At 41.0% G+C, this 10,066-nt stretch overlaps 1 pseudogene; it reads left to right on the top strand.

The window, feature by feature from the left end:
- Positions 1 to 8,294: 8,294 nt before the first annotated feature.
- On the top strand, positions 8,295 to 8,904 carry LOC116748300 (annotated as a pseudogene).
- The last annotated feature ends 1,162 nt before the right edge of the window (positions 8,905 to 10,066 follow it).

The raw sequence follows: 10,066 nt of genomic DNA, 5'->3' as shown, positions 1-10,066 counted from the left end.
TTTCTACATATAGTATCATGTCATTTGCATAAAATGACAGTTTTATCTCTTCTCTTCCAGTTTGGTTACCTTTTGTTTCTTTTTCTTGTCTGATTGTTGTGGCTAGGACTTCCAATACTATGTTGAATAGAAGTGGTGAGAGTGGCCATTCTTGTCTTATTCCAGGAATCAGCAAAAAGGCTTTCAACTTTTCACCATTGAGTGTTATGTTGGCTCTAGGTTTGTCACAAATAGCTTTTATTAAGCATCTTTTTAACTAATTGCTTTTAAGTTAAAGTCTATTGTAATTTTATTCAGACTTCCATCTTCTGAAGAGTAGGCGGGTTAGGGTTGAACTGTAAGTAGAGATTTGGTTAGAGGGCTGTGAGGGAAGGAGGGACAAAGACTTGCATCTGTAGCCTTTGAAGGGGTCTTGCTGATAATCCTGCCTTTGCATGAGAATAAATTTATCACAGTTGGAGTTTATAGGTTGCTGTGCTTCAACATCTCAACAGTGAGGAAGCAGGAATGGGAAAGAACCAACGCAAACTCATTGTTTGCCTTTGAGTGGGGAGGGATCAGTAAAATAAAATTGGACCCAGAGTGTGATGTATTAGCAACTGTCATTGTTTTATGTCTTTTAAGCCCTTAGATTAAGAGTAATGTCAGTGGAGCCATGTCAGTGGAGCCAAGAGTGGTTTTAGGCAGCCTGGCATGGGAACTTGGTTTCTAGCAGAGGAATTTTCCATTTCAGAAAAAAATAAGTTTCAGACTAATGGTATTCTGAGCTGGTGTACAGGGCTAGTGGAAAATAATTCTGCTTTTCTTTTCAAGTGTTGAAAATTAAATACATCACCATATTTCCAACATTGTTACATTAAGAAGTTCCGGATTGTTGAGAAGAATGAGAAAAAGAGGGCTAGATTGCTAGAGATTAGGATTCTAGCATCAGAGTCTTAGAATAGCTGTAGTAAATTAGTCTGGTTTGTTTGAACAGTTTAGGTGTTTGATGACACCCAAACTAGGTGATTATTGTACTGTAAGTTTAAGCATAATTGTACATTCCAGACATTTACTACTTAGCCAAAGTACTCTTAAGTTTGAAAGTATATGAAAATTATACAAAATGTGGCAACCGTTTCCTTTATTTTCTCTGATGACAGAAGAAGAAATGAATTTAAACTGCTACATGATTTAATGCTTTTCTGACCGAAAACTTTAAAACACTGGAATGGCTATGGATTCTTTCCTGAAAAAACTCTTCCATGAATGGAAAAGATAGTATAGATATGAACTTCCTTAAATGAAGCAATGATTTAGGTGACTCCTAAACTTATTTAGCATATGCTGAAATTATTTAGCAGACAAGGGATAAACCAGCAAGTTCCGGAAGCTAGCACTTTTAGAGTTTGCCTCTTGTAGAACGTAAGTTATAAGTGAATCCTGGTTTTGAGGTCATAGAAGACATAAACACATGAAAATAACATTCTCTATTGTGGCAGTGGAGGTGCTATTGGAAGTGCTGATTTCCAAACGAGTGGTTCAAGGAGGATGACTGAGGGCTATAACAGTACAGGAGGATTTGTGAAGAAGGTAGTCCTTGGGCCAAATCCTGAGGGGTCCAGCAGGTCAGACTGAAGAGAGTTGGAAGGACAGCCTGGCAGGAAACAAAGGAAAGGGCAAAGTTGTCTTGAACCTTATAGGCAGTTTTCAAAAATTTTGTTATGCTTTGTGAAAATTTATTTTACTTACATGTTTTTTTCTCGGACTTGTTCTAATACCCTTTATTTTCTTATTTATTAACGTCTGTTGTCCCCACATCAGGAGGGTCGGTCTTTCTTAATCGGCATTGCCTGACTGTGAGAAAGATAAGAAGGCTAGAGCACTGGTTATGGGGGCAGCTCATGGAATAGTGACTTTGACTCTGCAATAAACTGACCTTTTCCAATGAGTCATTTAATTCCCTTCTTCTTTATTTTTAATGTTTTTTTGAAATATTTATTTGGTTGCGCCGGATCTAAGTTGCGGCAGGTGGGCTTCTTAGTTGTGGCCTGTGAACTCTTAGTTGTGGCGTGCATGTGGGATCTACTTCCCTGACCAGGGATAGAACCCGGGCCCCCTGCATTGGGAGCTCAGTCTTATCCACTGCGCCACCAGGAAAGTCACTTAATTCCCTTCTGCTCCTTAAACTGTCTGAGAGGCTGTAGAGTTCTAATCAGTAAGCTGCTTTTTCTTATTTCTCGAGGTTTGAAATATTATAGTTGGTCATTAGATTAAGACAGTATTTTATGAATCATAGTGTATGAAAATATAAGCATCTTTATAAAAAATGTCTAAAGTACCTTCTCATATTAACTCTGCTGAATGTTAATCAGCTCTTCTTCTACCTTCCGTTATGGTGGTCTGTGGTACTATTATTTCACAGTATTGTCATTAGTGTCAATTTTATCTTGGTAGTCATCTTGAGGTAAGTATATTTATTATTCTCATTTTACTGATACAGAAACTGGATCTTGGGAAGTGTCAGTGTAACCAACCAGTAGCTCAGCGGTGACTCAGGCCAGGTCAGTCTGACAGCACAGCTTGAAGATGGGAGCTGAAAGGATTTGTGTGCTGCTTGTGGAATTTCCTGGATGTTTCTAAGCTTGAGGAGGATAATAACTCAGGACATTTGGAATTAGGACTAGCCTGGGAAATTGAGGATCTATGGGTAGCCATCACCCAAGTACATTTCTTCCTTTGTTCAAGTCCAAGACAGCTTTCTCCAGGAAACATTCTCTCAATCTGTTTTTGAGCTCATTAGCCCAATTTTGGTCTGTTTCTTCCTCCACTCTAATTATATCCTTAGAACCCACGGTCTTTGAAGATGGAAACTGTCTTTAGCTGTATACCTTCAGAGGGCTCAGTGAATCGTTTCAGCTCAGTACGAATATTTACTGAGTATTGTGGTCCAGCTCTTTCAGTAGCTGGTGATTGAAGGCCAACTTCAGCTGGACAGAGGCACAGAAGATTGATGGGTTGGCTTGCAGTTGACAGCATCTGGGCACCTGGGCAGCTCAGGGACCTGACTTACAGCCTGGAGCATGATTTGTGCCTCTTCTTTCTTTCTCAGGTTTCTTCATATTATATGGGACAAGGTGGCTCACTGCTTTGGGGTCACACCCTTGGCCAAGTTGGGAAGAAGAGACTCTTCTCCAGTAGCCCCAGTTAGAAAAGTCCTGGAGAGGGCCTCTGACTGCCTCAACTTGGGTCCCATGGCATCCCTGGACCAGTTACTATGGCCAGGCTGATGTCCTATGATTATCCTTGGCCAGGTTGGGCGCCCAAAACTGTGGTGGTGGGAGTGTGTTTTGTCACTAGAAATGTGGATGGATGAGAAGGCTGAGTAGTGAAGTCGCCCTGTAAGCACCTGCTCTGTGGCTGAGTAAACACTGTGGAGAGAGAAATACACATGTTCTAGAGAGCTGTGGCAGAGGTAATGTTTATAAGGGTAAGTAGATGAAATGGAAATAAGTTTAACACAGCTTAAGGGCTGTGTTTACCCTTAGGTTTATACTTACTGACTTATTTACTTTAGATACTTTAGATTTTGTGACAGGTGTGGTAGTAGTCAAGAAATTTGCATATTCATTCAAGAGTCATTTAGTGAGTACCTCAGTGGGGAGTGCTGTGCACTGGGTATAAGATGAAGAGGCATGAGACTCCTGCCCTCAGGAGCTCTTATTCTAGGGAAAGGAGTAGATGGGGCAGGAGACAGGCTGTTGTCCCAGAGGGAGGGATTAAGTGGAGGCATTGAGGGATATTTCATGGAAAAGATGATCCGGGATCCGTGGCAGAGTTGGAGAGGCTAAAGGAAGAGGAGAGGTGATTTCTGGCAAAGAGTTCCGTGGGTGCAGGTGTGGTGTTGGAAATGCTCCACCTGGCAGCAGCAAGGGGAGTAGAACAGATTGGCTGGGGAAGCAGAAGGGGAGGCTGAAGAGTGCTGTTGAAGGCCAGGATAGTAGGTATCAGAACTTGGGCTCAGGCCCTCGCATCAGTGAATTTGTGGGAGGGTCTCTGTTGCCACTGCCTGAGCTGCTGGAGGGCAGAGTCTTTCTTGCTCGTCTTGTATCCCTGGGGCCTGGCAGAGTGTCTGCCTGCAGTGGGCACTCAGTACATGTTTACTGACAGACTGAAGATGAGGACATTAGAATTCTGTCTTTTATGTTAAGTTAGAGGGTTCTGGTCCCTAAAGAATCTGAGTATGGATGAAATCCAGAGAAGCAAAGGATAAGTCAGATGCAACCAAAGCAGTGAGTGACAGGCCTGAGAAACGTTCTGTTGCCAGAGAGAAGGAAAAAACAAATGTGCAATTAACTTGATAGGACAGGCTCTGAGCATCACAGCGCCTGCCGACTAGCTGATGTGGTTAAAACTTTACATCTGTTCCTCATATTTGACAGGAGCAGATTTGAGAGCCACGGAGTCATTGTCTCTGCTTAATGTAGTTCAATTTCTGGGTGAAAAAGCGTTGACATCCTTCAAGTATGTGGCTAGAGCCATTGGGATACATATATTATTCAGATACCCAAGGAAACTTCCTTTTTGGATTGTTAGATATCAGATTTGTTCCCCAAATTTATTACATGATATCCAAAACAATATTTAGAAATTTTCACTTCTTTCCAAGGGAAGTATCCCACAAATGTATAGTGGAATGCATTTGGTTTTATAGGGAGTAAAGTTTCAAAATGAGTAAATAAAATACATAAGCATGGTGTACTTGAGAAATGAAAAATTGAGCGGAGCACCAATAAGAAGGAAAAGTGGTCTCTGAGGGGCTGATGTGGATAGTAAAGCAGTAAAGCAGAGTTTAACCTTTTTGTGTTTTAATTGGTTGCTTTTTTCTGAAGTATGGTCTATTCAAAGTACAGTCAATCCTCATTTTTCAAAGATTCTGCATTTATGAAATCGCCTACTTGCTCAGATTTATTTGTAATCCCCAAATCAGTGCTCTTGGTGCTTTTATAGTCATTTGCAGGCATATGTAGAGCAGGGAAAATTTTGAGTCACCTGACACCCGTGTTTCCAACCGAGGTCCAAGGCCCCACTCTGTCTACTTGTTCTAGCTCTCACACTCTAAACAAGGGCCCTTTTCTTGGTCTTTTTAGTGCCACGTTTTTCATATTTTTGTGCTTTGTGTTGGTGATGTCACTGTTTAAAATGGCCCCCAAACATAGTGCTGAAGTGCTGTCTAGTGTTCCTAAGCGCAGGACATCTGTGATGTGCATTATGGAGAAAGTATGTGTGTTAGATAAGCTTTGTTCAGGCATAAGTCATAGTGCTGTTAGCCATGAGTTCAATGTTAATGAATAAGCTATATATATTAAATAAGGTGTCTTTAAACAGAAACACACAAAAAGTAAAGTTTCATATTGACAGGAACTATGCTGTATTCCCCGAGGAGCAGTGGTTCAGTATCTGACAATTCGTTGTTTTTGGCAACTTTGTAGAACATTAACTACTTTGAATAATGAGAATTGACTGTATTTGTTTCCTATTCTTCTTCCTGGCCTCAACCTGGGCTTATATAGTTATTGTGTGTGTGTGTGAGGGGGGGAGGGTCGGGATAACTTTTTATTTTGACAAAATTTCAAACTTACAGGAAACTTGCAAGAATAACATAATGAGGTTCTTTCTAGTGGAACTATAAGTGGGTTAATAGTGTCCCCTGCAAAATTCATGTCCAGCCGGAACTTCAGAACATGACCTTATTTGGAGATGGGTGTTGGAAGATGTAATTAGTTTCTATGAAGTCATACTGCATTAGGGTGGGCCCTAAATCCAGTGACTGGTGTCCTTATAAGAAGAGGAGAGGATGCACAGAGATACACACAGGAGAGAATACCATGTGATGATGGAGGTGGAGATTGGCGTGATGCAGCTACAAGCCAAGGAATGCCAAGGATTGCTTAGAGCCACCAGAAACTAGAAAGAGGCAAGGAAAGATTCTTCCCTAGAGCCCCCAGAGGGACTGACACGTTCATTTTTGGACTTGAAGCCTCTAGAATTGTGAGAATAAATTTGTTGTCTCAAGCCACTGAGTTTGTGGTAACTGGTTATGTCAAACCCTAGGAAACTAGTACAGTAACCCTTTATTCTGATTCACCAATTTGTTATTATTGGTCTCTCTGTCTGTTTCTCTTTCTCTACATGTGTATATCTACTTTTTTTCTGTACTATTTCAGAGTAATTGAGAGACATAGTGAACCTGTACCCCAAAATGTTTATTTCCTAGGTTAAGGACAGCTCTTACATACGCATAGTATAATTACAAAACTAGGAAATTAAAAATTGATGAAATACTGTTATCTGATCAGTCGTATATGCTCAAATTTTATCAGTTGCCTAATAATGATCTGTTTTCCCTGGTCCAAGATCCAGTCCAGGATCATATGTTCATTTTCTTTTCATGCCTCTTTAGCCCTGCATTAATCTGGGATAGTTCCTCAGACTTTCTTTGTGTTTCTTGACCTTGCCATTGTTGAGGTGTATAGGCCAGTTACTGTGGGCTTGTCTGATATTTTCTCTGTTTAGATTTAGGGTATGCATTTTTGGTAGTAATACTGTGGAGGTTGTCCTGTATTCTGGTTGTTGCCTCATATTAAGAAGCATTTGATGCTGGTTTACATCAGTATTCATGACTTGATTAAGATGGTGTCTGACGGGTTTCTCCACTGTAAAGTTACTGTTTTTCCCTTTGGAATTAGTAAGTAATTTGAGGGGAGTCATTTTGCGATCATGTATATATCCTCTTCATCCTCAAACTTTTACCCACTAGTTTTAGCATTCATTGATAATTTTGTAAATCCGTCATTTATTTATTTGTTTATATCAATGTAGACTTACACTCTTGTTTTATTCAGTAGGTTATAATCCTTTACTGTCATTATTTATTTGATGCTGGAATGTCCCACATTTGGCCAGTGAGAGCCCCTTCATTCAGGCTTATGTGTCCTTTTTACATGTTCTCATTATTCCTTAGGCACTTTCTCACTCTCTGGCTCAAGATATTTCAGGCTCATTTTGTCCTTCCCTGTCCCATCCCTGGTATCACCCACTTGGTTAAAGAGCTGACCTGGGCTGATTTAATGTATTAAAGAGGTATTCTGGAGATAAAAATATATACGTGTGTGTGTGTGTGTGTGTGTGTGTGTGTGTGTGTGTGGACTCTGAGTAGGCCAAATGATATTTCCAGTTTCTTTACTGTCTAGATAACTAAGTGAGCTTTCTCAGAGCTGTCAGGTAACTGAATCCTGACAGGTGTCTGTGGAGGGTAGCACCTTCTTGAGGATAGATGCCTCTTCCTCTTGCAGTCCTGCCCCACCATAGGAATTTCTGCATGAGAAGGAACATGCTTAGACCTGTTAAGTATTAAAATACCATCTAGGGCTTCCCTGGTGGCGCAGTGGTTGAGAGTCCGCCTGCCGATGCAGGGGACACGGGTTCGTGCCCCGGGTCCGGGAAGATCCCACATGCCGTGGAGCGGCTGGGCCCGTGAGCCATGGCCGCTGAGCCTGCGCGTCCGGAGCCTGTTGCTCCGCAGGGGGAGAGGCCACAACAGTGAGAAGCCCGCATACTGCAAAAAAAAAAAAAAAAAAAAAAAAAAAAAAAAATACCATCTATGTTATGGCTGAATTTATTTTTATGAATTTGTTCCCTTCTTCCTAGTTAAGAAAGTTTTAATGGTATATTTTAATCTTAATTTATTTTTTTAAACTACAATGGCACTGGATGAGGGATTTTATTTCTGATTAGGTGGTCAGCTCATAGTAGTTGACCTTAATTTGATTCCCAATGCAAATATAAAATTTTCCTTAAATTGCAAATTTAAAAACTTACAAAGTGAGTATTTGTCTGTCATAGACGTTTAAAAAAAACAAAACAAAATAGCTTGAGGAAAGAAGTCAGTGTTGTCACTGTTCCTGGATATAAACTCCTTGGCTCCTTTGGGTCTTCTAGGGTGGATCCCTTGCCCTTTCTATTTCTGGTGCATTCTCAGGCTGCCTGCTCCCCTTCCTGGTGAACACCAGATGTCTGTGCTCAGTCCTCCTTTGCTCCCATGCTTCTCTCAGCTTCTTTCCTCTCAGATATGATACCATGCAGAACTTTCGAGTGTTCATTGTTTGTCCTCACACGCTTGTATTTTGGAGTTTGTTGTCTAGTTGTGTTGTCCACGTGCTTGTGGTTTCGCTATCTCGTGACTCTCTCTTTCTGTGGGGGTTCAGAGACGTTTAAAAACTCTGCCAGTCCTCTCTCGCCTTCTCACTTCCAGGATGACCAAGAAAAGAAGGAACAATGGTCATGCCTAAAAGGGCCACAGACATGTGCAGCCTGTTCGCTGCACAACTGTTCGCGACGTGTGCCCAAGGACAAGGCTGTTAAGAAATTCGTCATTTGGAACATAGTAGAGGCCGAAGCTTTCAGGGACATTTCTTTTTTTTTTTTTTTTAATTTTTATTTTATTTTTTTATTTTTTTTATTTTTTTTTTTGTGGTACGTGGGCCTCTCACTGTTGTGGCCTCTCCCGTTGCGGAGCACAGGCTCCGGACACACAGGCTCAGCGGCCATGGCTCACGGGCCCAGCCGCTCCGCGGCATGTGGGATCTTCCCGGACCGGGGCACGAACCCGTGTCCCCTGCATCGGCAGGCGGACTCTCAACCACTGCGCCACCAGGGAAGCCCATCAGGGACATTTCTGAAGCCAGTGTTTTCGATGCGTGTGTGCTTCCCAGACTGTATGTGAAAGTACATAACTGCACGAGTTGTGCCATTCACTGCAAGGTAGTCAGAAATCATTCTCAGAAAGTCTGGAAGGACTAAACATCGTCACCTTGTTTTAGATCTGGGGGTGCTGCCCCACAGCCTGCACCAAAGCCCATGTAAGGAGCTAAGTCCTGAAAGACTGAAGAAATACTGTTCTTTGAAAATACAATAAAATGGAAATTATACTTAAAATAAAAACTATGCTGCCACCGATGCCATTTCTGGGCTTCCACCGTGTTACTGTATATTTAGTGAAGTTGATTTCACTGATTTTTTTTCTTTGAAAACCATTTCTACAGAGAAAAAGAAATTGGGATGTAGAATACCCATCCTTTCCAGGAGAGAGTCCACTGCAGTGCAGACGAGCAGGTCTCAGGACCGTGGGGGCAGAAGCTTCCCTCTCTGAAGCATGGCTCAGGTGTGGAGAAGGATTTCAGGAGACTCCTGAGACTCTACTGGTAAAGTCATAATATTTTTTTCCCTGAAATGCTGAAGGGCAAATCTGAGATTCCTGAGAGTTCAGGCCACTGTAATTATATTTCTTCGGAATTCCCTTCCTTATTTTCTTTCAGAACACTGTAATTGGTGTGTTACTTTTTTCTCCTCATCCTTGAATTCCTTAAAAATTGTGGCATAGCAGTATTCACCTCTTTCTGTCATGCAGAACCTTTGTACTTCTTTGTAAGTGAAGGATACATACTGAAAATGTTCTCAGAAGATGAAACTGTTGAGCATCCTGCTCTTCAAAAGAAGTATTTATGAAATGCTTACATATTTAGAATCTAATGGCAGCGAGATATTCTGGTTAATTTTGGTGTATGTGGTAACTTTGAAGTACTCAGCATAAGAAGGAGTACTCACCACTAAAGGTTAGATAGCTCTCTGTTTAGATTCTGGAAAAATACAGAAATGCACTGTAAGTATTTGCTTTGGGACTACTTGTTGGTAAATAAAGGAAAACAGAGGAATATGTTAAAGGGGTGTAGTGTAAGTTCTTGAATATTTTATGTAATATTGTTGGTTTTTAGCCCTTGTCACATAAACTGCTACATCATCACTAATTATCATTATTGTTATCATTATCTGCCTGCAGTCATTAACAGCTGAAAAGACGACTACTACAGAAAAACACCTTGAATTATCCTCTGGACCCAAGACAGGTAATATTTTGTTGATTTCTTGGCAGAAGAGGTATAAGGCTAATGTATCCTCCTTTGATTTATTTGCTTCCTTTTAAAAAGATGTTTATGTAGTTTGGGTAGACTATATATTCATGGTTAAG

This window comes from Phocoena sinus, unplaced genomic scaffold (genome assembly GCF_008692025.1).
Source record: "Phocoena sinus isolate mPhoSin1 unplaced genomic scaffold, mPhoSin1.pri scaffold_34_arrow_ctg1, whole genome shotgun sequence".
NCBI lineage: Eukaryota > Metazoa > Chordata > Mammalia > Artiodactyla > Phocoenidae > Phocoena > Phocoena sinus.
Note: the sequence above shows the minus strand (reverse complement) of the source record. Positions and strands in the feature narration are given on the sequence as shown.